Raw genomic sequence first — 10,185 nt, 5'->3', positions numbered from 1 at the left:
TCTACTCACACTGACACTTCAAACCAGCGGGGTCAATGACCATGTGGCATCGCTTTGTACAGCAATAACATCCCCCTCACTATTCCTGTCTTCCCTGTCTCTCATTCATTTCCTTTACCCAGAGTGCATTTGCTCTGACCATTCACATCAGTGTCAATTCCTTATCACATGCATTATCTCAGGACCCACAGATCAACTGCCAGTGCTGTTTTGTTTTATTGATACTTCAATTATATAGAGTGTTGGTAAGGAAGCTGGGCACTCTGGTTGATCATTAGAAGGATGGTAAGGGGTGTTCTTGTGGGTGAGTATATGGGTGGCCAGAGGGTGGTAGATCACATGCTGGTATAACAGGTATTGATTATTCTAATGGTTACACATTAATATTCTATACGAAGTGGCCCTAGGCTTCAAGACAATCAACTGGTCAATAGGCTGTGAGTTTTTCACACAAGGCTGGATAGGTTTGAAAAGTTTGGGGTTTTCTTAATAAATGAAATCATCATTTAAAAACTGCATTTTGTATTTAATTGGGTTATAATATTATAATTTGTTAGATAAGCTGAAACATATAAATCTAACAAATATGCCAAAACCACAATAAAATAAAATAAAAATCAGGAAAATAGCAAATATTTTTTTACAGGAGTGCAGTTCTTTTAGTGGAAAATAGATAGTACATTCCTAGAAAAAAAAGAAATGAAATCACAAATGATTCTTGAGCATATTCTTAATATTACTTCAGGTCTGTTGCAAAAGCAAATGATGATTTTTAACGATGATGGCTGATGATTTCAGTGCAATATTGGAATTATTTCCATTTGTGCTCAGCCATTATTGCTATGGGCTCCAAGGACATTTATGAACTGAATGTTATATATATTTATTTTGGAAAATTTGCAATTTTATGTTAACATAGACAAAGACACTGTAAGGCTTTAGCTTTACTTATTCCCCTGTTAAAAGCTTCCACTGCCAGATTTTAAATGTGCCACAAAAGACGCATGCTTTTTAGACCCGTTTTAAAAGAGGATTGAACTGTTACAAATAAGTGTGTGAACTTTGGTTCTGTTAGTAAGCTTACAAGCTTAGGCAGCTATGGACCCCCTTATAGACTTGGAAGATGGCTATAAAATGCAATTTCCTTCTTCATCATAGAAGCAGTAGTGGACAGTTATTAGGAATTCCAATAGTGACAGCCTTTTACTTTATCTGAAGAGAATTGTCAGACCATTCCTGCTGTCTGTGTGCGTGTGTTTGCAGTGTGACAGATGGCTCTGTCGGAGTTCTGGTATTTTGGAAGAGGCAGTGTACAAAACAGTGTACTTAACAATCTTTTGGTAAGATGAAGACTGCTTCAAACAAACTGAGAATTAAGGGTGCAGAGAAATGGATTATGCTTTAGGTGTGGTCTGAAGAGTTTCTGTCATTTTGTTTTTCAAAACTTGGGATTATAAAAGTCCTTTGGAATCAACATACATTCAAAGAAGATTTTAAACCAAACTTACTCATTCACGCTTGAAGGGACTGGAGATGATAATTTCATAGTGAAATGTAGAATTTTGGAGTATTACTGCTTCACCTTCAGTCAATGCCCACATACAGTCCTATGTGGTATTGGACAAAATATTTCATCCCTCAACACTTCAGCACTCTTGGCAAGTTGCCATTCTGTCAAATCTAGCTAGCTAATGAATGAATATGGCAATCATGCATTAAAGGCTATGTCCAGGTAAGAAAAAAAATACATATGTGGATACCTGTCTGCATTGTGACAGACTAGACAGACTACTCACAATCACCCTTCAGCTCTTGGAACAAAAGATTTTTAATAAATCAAAGTAACAGCATGGAAGTTCTAGAGGACTTCTTTCGGGAGTTGATGGCAAGGCCACCAACATAGCCAATACCAGTGTGAGTGTAAAACAGAAAAAGGTGTTAAGAACATCACAAAGAAGACGTTTTCAGCAAAATCTTCTGACAGCCGGTCTAATGAGGCACCCTGACGGAAAGGTCACATGTCACTTGTGTACACAGTATAGCGGTATAGTCTGTCCCTGCAAATCATTATTAAATGCGTAGGTCTTGATCAAGGTAGTGCAGTCTCAGTGAACGCGCTATTTATTTCATTTTGCTTCAGTTCCTGATTCCATGGAACCTTCAATTAAACTTTAATATATTTTTACTTTTTATATAGAATACATTAGGTCATAAACTATTGATTGGATGCTGATATCTAAATGTAAAATGAATAAATCTTTTGTAAGACAGACTTCTTAGAGGTTAATTGAGTTCCTCAAGGATTTAATGTCATACTAGTCACTAGCACATTGCTCAATCTAGCACACTGGTCCACATTGAAATGTTGTATGGTAGAAAACACTGAATGGATTTGTGGTCCCCAGAGGTTGAACTGTGCAGTATTTGAAGTTTTTCTTCTATTGTCTTGAGCAGGATGGCATTTTTGATTGTAACTGACATGTCTTTAAAAACTGCAGGGTGAATTGCCATGGAATTTGTGAATCTCTCCTCAGGGTTAATATATATTTTTATTCATTTTTCACTTTTGCTGACTTTTGCATTTAGTTAAATTTAAACAAAAATCACACAAAGTATCCAGGCTAATCATTTTAGGATAATCATACTCATCATACTGACTTGGTGGATAACAAATCAGTGCGATGCGATAAGTGTGGATAATAAGTTGTGAAACTGCTTCTGAAAGCACAAATCGAGAACCTATAGAAAAGAAATAGAAATATCTGTTACCGTCTCTCATTTGGGAAATTCATGTGTTCCAGCAGCAAAGTGACAGGCAGATGGAGCACACAGATTCACACAAAAGTAAAGAATATAAAATCATAAACTCGAAATAAGAGGCTGTACAGGGCAAATTTACAACATAAGAATAAAAATAATAAATAAATAAATAAAACATAAAGCCCTATATATAAACCCTTACCCATTTCTCAACTTTTTTGAACTGTGTTGCTTACATCACATTTAAAACTATTTATTTTCAATTACAAAAATACCATTTCTAAGTTTAAGCATTTTATTGTTTTTTTACATGTACTGTTAAAGGTGGTGCTGTGATTTACATTATGTTTACATGTAAAATTGTCTTCTTCATGTTGCTAGCTCCTGTACACACAGGACCTGATTTGTTTCTCCAAACAAATGTGTATTAAAATTGAAGACCGCTTCAGTAAAAAAGTCACTGTATTGTTATCAGCTTAAGCCAGGGGTCCCCAATCCTAGTCCAGGGCCGGTGTCCCTGCAAGTTTTAGATGTGTCCTTGATCCATCACAGCTGATTTAAATGGATAAATTACCTTCTCAACATGTCTTGAAGTTCTCCAGAGGCCTGATAATGAACTAATCATGTGATTCAGGTGTGTTGACCCAGGGTGAGATATAAAACCTGCAGGGACACCCGCCCTCGTGGACTAGGATTGGGGCTTTAGGCATTTGTTGTAATGCTGCTTAAATACTATTTTGGAGAGAACTGCTTTCCCTTTTTTGTTTGTGTTGTGATACATCAGCATTTGTTTTGTTTTTTGTGTTTTATCATCTAAGTCCCACTCCTTTAATCATTTCTTGTACACATTCACTTGATCCTCATCATATCCACTCTGTATTTTTTTAATAGCCATGTCACCACAGAGAGACCTACCTATGGGCATCATTTTCTAATAACACCATCTTCCCCAGTCACCTCTTGCCCGTCTAGCTCTAATATAGAAGACAAATACTAGCAGGAACATAAGCTATCATTCAGGCACTGCATAAATTGGTTAAATCTGATGGACCCAACTGCAGCCTGGAGATACCCCCTGCCATGAGTGCTCCAGTCGACAATTAATCTAAAATGCCCAGTCTTAATCAAGACTCCCGCTGCCGCTGGTTTTCAGGCTGACCTGCTTCAAAGAGGATTGCTGTCAACTGGTGTCACTGTGAGCTCTAAGTACAGTTAAATATAATTTAATAATGGTAGGGTCAAACTTGTTAAAAAGCATAATAAGATCAAGCAGAGTAACACGTTTAAAAATGTACACAAGATCCATAAGTGAAAAAATGATTCAGTTTTCTCATACATTAGCTAGATATTAGCTTAATTATATTTAACCAAAATGTTTTCAGTTATTATTATGATTACTTGAGTCTAAATGTTATGCATATCTAGTTAGTATTTGTCCATATGTCCCTTGTTTCAGTAGCCCCCAAGTGGGACATATCTGAAGCAGACTTCATAAAAGACAACATGGCTTTCATGAACATGGCAGCACAAGAACAGGCCCTAAGTACCAGATCCACAGACATACAAGTAATAGCATGATGCACGGTGCAACCTGGGACTGTGAACACTGAGAAGCACAACCAAGTAGCTGAGCTAGTGTACAGGAAAGGGAGACAGCACGGTGGTCTAGAACCACAGAGCTACGTTTCTGTGTGACTTTGAGTTCCATATCACAAAATTACATATGACTAACAAGCCAAGTAATTTAGTGTGTTATCAGTTTGCATTTTGTTTGCGCTCAGTGCTATTCCACTCTTTAAAATAATTTCTCACTAACTTTGAACCTAATCTTTTGAGTTTTATTTGCTGCTTACCTGCAATGGCATACTGACAGTGTAGTAATGGATAGCAAAGAATGTCCATGCCAGCATCAAAATCAAAAGTCTGCTTAGCTTGTGTTTTTACCTAATGTGTTTTACAGGGAAAGAACACAATCTTAACTGTTTGTAACAGTTTGCGTTTCCCTTTGATAAGATAAGATAAGATAAGATGACCTTTATTAGTCCCACAGGTGGGAAATTTGTTTTGTTACAGCAAAAGTGCAAAGTTATGTAGCAGAAATTAAAAAACACTGGAATGCAATAAAATAAAAAATAAAAAATACTATATAGAATAGAATAATATACACAATAGAATAAAATAGAAATACAAATGCTATATACAACTGAGTAAGAAATGTTATAAAGATTCATTTAATTTCAATCCTACAGAAAATGATGCAAATATAATGAATATCAAAATGTAAAGCTTGCTCCTTTAGTAATCATTTGTAAATGATCAAAATTTAAACACAATCACAAGTCAATACTCCATAAAGAATGTTTGTCTACAATAAGAAAATGTCAAAATCAGAGCTCAGTGAGATTTGACATTTTTTTTTCCATCTTGCAAGCCAACCTAAATGCATTAGCTCCACCAGTGTAAATATCCATTGAAACAGAGTGCAGCTGATGAGTCTCCTTGTCTAGCACGACAGCTCTGGCAGTAAGACAAATTCCTATCATCCATTGTTGAGTTCTCCCTTTTACTCTAAATGGCTGTTAGGCCTTTTAACCAGCAGCTGCAATTAACATGTCATTTCTTGGCTGTCAAATGGTGTGTGTTTGTGCGTGTGTGTGCATATGCACATACTAGTGTAATAGCTAAATGATAATTTAGACCACATATGCCACTTTGACTGACATAAATAAGGAGCATATCATTTGCTTTATTCCAGGTTCTTCCCCTCATCATTTCCTGCCTTCTGTTCATTTTGACAGCAGGCCAGGAGCAACATGTCTAAATCCAGTTCTGTTCTCCTTCATATATAATGTGGTAATTTTTTAATAAAGTCTGTTTTTGTAGTGTCACATGTTTTGTTTTCTTTCTGTACTATGCCAAAATGCTTGAAGATTGGCATTTCCTACACCAATGTTGGCAGGTGTGCCACCTGGTGACAACTAATAGGAACATATAATCAAGTTACCTGGCTTTGGTGGTGCACAGACAGAAAGCAGGTTAAATTCTTTTAACTATTTACTTGCTAGACTGTGCTTATGTGCACACACTTAGCCAAGCACATGACAAAACTGCAAAAATGTTGTATCTTCATTTTGTATTACATTTAGTTAGTGAGGGTTAAAGGCTATTGCAATTATGATTTTACCCAAGCAGTGTGCATTGATGCAATTGTCCCCTGCTGAGATGACTATGGCTTCACATTAAGTCAACATCAAACATGACTACTGTGACTGATTATACAAACGTATATTTTGAAACAACATATTATCAAAACATGGATATAGGGTTATGTAGATCGACCAGAGGCGCTAAGATTTGAAGCCCAGAGTACAGAGACTGATTGGCTTGCAGAAGGCCAGCTAGAAAATGATTGGTTCAGAGTGATGAAAGCAGAACAGAGTTTGACAGCATGGGAAAGAGGAGATGATGAAAAACATTGTAGAGCCCATATGTTCAGGAATTCAGGCAGATAAGTGCATACAGATCTTTTTAAAGGGTGTGTTCTTATACAAGCTTGATTAAGATAAGATAAGATAACCTTTATTAGCCCGACACGGGGGAAATTTGTTTTGTCACAGCAGAAAGTGGACAGTGGAAATGTTATGTAGCAAAAATTAGAATACAATACAATTAATATACTGTACAACTGTACAGAATATAATTAAATAAAATACTATATACAATAGAATAAAATAGAATAAAATATACAATAGGATAAAAATAGAATATAAAATCTATATACAACTGAGTAAAAATGCAACTTTGTCAGAAAAGAGTATTACAGCATTCTGTAATCTATATTTATCTGCCCATTTCTCCATTACACTTATACTAGTATTTTTCCAACACTAGCCTGAATGAATTTAAAAAAAATTAGGTTAGTAAACTGTAGAAGAAGACTGAAAATGCAGGGATGTACAGCTTTTATGAAAATTGCCATCTTTGTTCAACCAATTCCGAATCAAAATGTTGCAGTTCACTTTAAAGTTGTTGAGACAGTGTTCAGCAAGAGGATGTACAAACTAAAGTTAACTGTAGCAGCAGGTCACATGAAATGAAGAACGCAGGCTGTGCTTCCTAATGATGCTCCTTCACTAATGATCTACTTATGTATTGTTACCCTAAAAATATATAAATTCATCCCCCACACGAAATTTTTTTTTTACTTTTTTGACAAAGTGTGTTTTTTTTTCTTTTCTAACTGGACACATTCCAGTTAGAAAAGGTGTGTAATTTTGGAAAAAAGCTGTCTGAGCTTAACACATACATGAATTATTGCTTCAACACTTATCCAGGAGCAGAACTGTGAAAAACTGCAAGAGATAGAGGGAGTGAAGTGGTATTGGCAAAAATGCTTAAAAGAGAAAAAGGAGGCGGAGAGAAACAGAGAGAGAAACAGGAAAGAGTCAACAACAGGTGTTTGTGTGAGTAGACACTTATGTTCAGTATAGTTTTATCCCTATAAAAAAACAAAAAACTGAAAAAACTCTTGTTGCTTAATTTCCCATTTAATAGGACACACAGAGATTTTAATTTAGTTTTTTTATACGAAGGTACAGTGCTTTCCCTTTAGAATTATTATGCATACATGTATGTACATGTCTATAACCTTCAAATTCAGCCATGGCTGCTCAATAACATTTGCGGTGTATATTTTTTTCTTATCGTGTATTATATGAATTTTTATAAAACTAGAAATTAAGTTCAGGTTTGTCAAGTTCTATACCACAAAGTTTTCTTTAAAGTTACTGTCAAACCTGAGGTAATTTACATGTGAATGATGAGGGTGTGGCCACTAAACAGTAGGCATCCTTTATCAACTTATGAATGGTGGATTTTTGTCAACCATTTCTGGAATTTAATGGAGGGACTGGAGAACAATTCGGTGCAAAGTGATGAAGACAGTTTCCCCAGTGACCATGCTGCCTGCACAGTCTGGACCATCAGTCGACATCAAAAAACAGTCTCCCATTTGCTTATCTACCACAGGCAGCAGGCACACTATTTACTGAGCAGTTGCTATTGCACACTCTCATTTAATGACATTTGTTATTTCAATTCCACTCCACACAGTTTCCTCTTCAACTTTAGCAGGGAAAGAGACGAAGAGAAGAGCCTTTTACATTAGGATATTTACTTCCTTTTGCTCAGACTGTGGCAGGGATGCTCTCTTCTGACTCTGCTTCTTGAGGTTTGTTTTTTCGTCTGTGCTAAATTTAGTGTTAACCAAAACTGGTCTTTTGAAAGATTAAGTTGGCATTTTTTGAGTATCCTCATTATGTAGGGCCCAAATAATAGATTGACATGCATTTTCCCTACTGTTATTCATCGTCATAAAATGTCTATGTTAATATAAGGTCTCTTGATGCTTTCACAATGTTATCAAGGGACTGATATTATTCAGACATGCCCATTGCAAAGTAGAAACAGATGTAGATGATACAGGATCTGGATTATCACATGCAGTGTCAGAGACATACAATTAAAAGCCATAGTATTAAAATATTGGATCACTTAAATGTAGTCAAAGTGATTTTCAGATTAATTATTTTTTAATGCCATTCCTCTGTCACTTATAATGATGCAGTTTGATGCTTACATACTATGCAACTGGGCAATAGAGTATCACCAGCAGGATTGCTTACATGTGGGTTTTTGGATAAACTTTGGATTTCTGGATTAGCTTTGACATTAGTGAGTGTTAAATGCTTTGGGTATGGATTAAATGGTCCCCTCATTCAATTCATACATTAATATTAAATGTATAGCTTTAGTGAAATAAAAGTGGCATTAAGAGCTTAGCAAATTAATTCATACCAAATTAATGACCAATGCAGATTTTTTTATTTATAGTACATTAAAGAGATTTAGCTAAAGCATGCATACTGAAAAGTGACATCCCAACCTTTAGTCCTTTTTTGAGGTTAATACGATATTCCTGCTTAGCACATTTGTGGCTCCAGAGTGTAATGGTTAACAAATTTGACTGGTGACTGACAAGTTGCTGGTTTGATTCTAGCTGGAAACATTAGACTGATATCTGTACTCCCAGTTGTGTAAGATACTAGAAAAAATATTCTCCACTAGATTTTATGACTTCATCACAAAAAGCAATGTGCTATATGAACAGCGGCACATGTTTAGTAAACCCCCAAATAAAATCCCCCAAAAACAAACAAACCAAAACAAACACACAATACATGCTTTAATTAAGCTTAAAGATAAAGTAACACCTGCTTTTTAAAACAACAAAATATTCTGTAAAAAAATTCTTACATCTTAAAAGAAGCATTTGGTACAGTTGACCATGACCATGACCTTTTACTAAACTATGGGATTAGAGGGGTGGCATTATTGAGGGTTAATGGCCAAACTGAAAAAGTTTGCCTGAATAAATACCACAAAATTGAAATTAGAACCTGTTGTCTATGGGGTCTTCCAAAGATCTGTTTTTGGGGCCTTATTTACATTACTGGCATATCCACAATTTTAAATACATTAAAAGTAATGTTTGCAGATGACACAAACTATTGTGCTGTGGAACTTGGAACAACTTCAGTTAATTTTAATTAATTAAATAAACTGAATAACTGGTTTGACAATAATAAATTAACACTGAATTTGAAAAAAAAAAAAAAAAAAAAAATCCATGATATCTGAGAATTGTAAAATTCTATCACTGGGGAAATAATGACGAAAAAAATAGAATTAGAAAAGGTGACCGAAATCCAATTTCTTGGGATAATAATACATCACAAATTATCCTGGAAATTCCACATTACTTATATTAAAGGCAAAATATCAAAGTCTTTTGCAATTCTTTTTAGAGTTGAAGATTTTATAAATCAAACATTATTACCATACTTTCTTACATGACATACTGTGTGGAAGTATGGCAGATACTCATCCAACATACATTTATACATTCTGCAAGGAAAAAAAGCAATAATTATAATGAGTAAAATGGCTTCAAGACAACCATCAAACTACTTATTATCACATTAAATGCACTGTATAATTTAAAGTCCTGGGTAACATCAAAACTGCAAAAATTATGTATATAACAACCAATCTCATTCAGAAGCTGTCACAAATGAGACCAAATTATCATGACTTGAGAGGAATCCTTATCCTCAAGCCAGTAGTAAGGACTAATGTAAAATATTACAGCGTTGCAATCACAGGAGTTTGCATAACAATTCTATGAATGAAGTGAACAAAGTACATCAATACATAATTTCACGTTTGTTCAAAAACAACTAATTGCATGAATAAGGGAAATGTTCTTGTCAGTGATTGATTTGTTTCGTTGTGTTCTTTTGAAGCCTCGTCTTCATTTTTTTGTTTGATCAATAAGACAGAAAACTAAGCTGAATGTTTTCATCA

Source organism: Mchenga conophoros, linkage group LG6 (genome assembly GCF_057382185.1).
Source record: "Mchenga conophoros isolate Kocher_MC1m ecotype Shallow Benthic linkage group LG6, M_conophoros_male_GT1.1, whole genome shotgun sequence".
Classification (NCBI taxonomy): domain Eukaryota; kingdom Metazoa; phylum Chordata; class Actinopteri; order Cichliformes; family Cichlidae; genus Mchenga; species Mchenga conophoros.
This window is presented reverse-complemented; position numbering follows the sequence as displayed.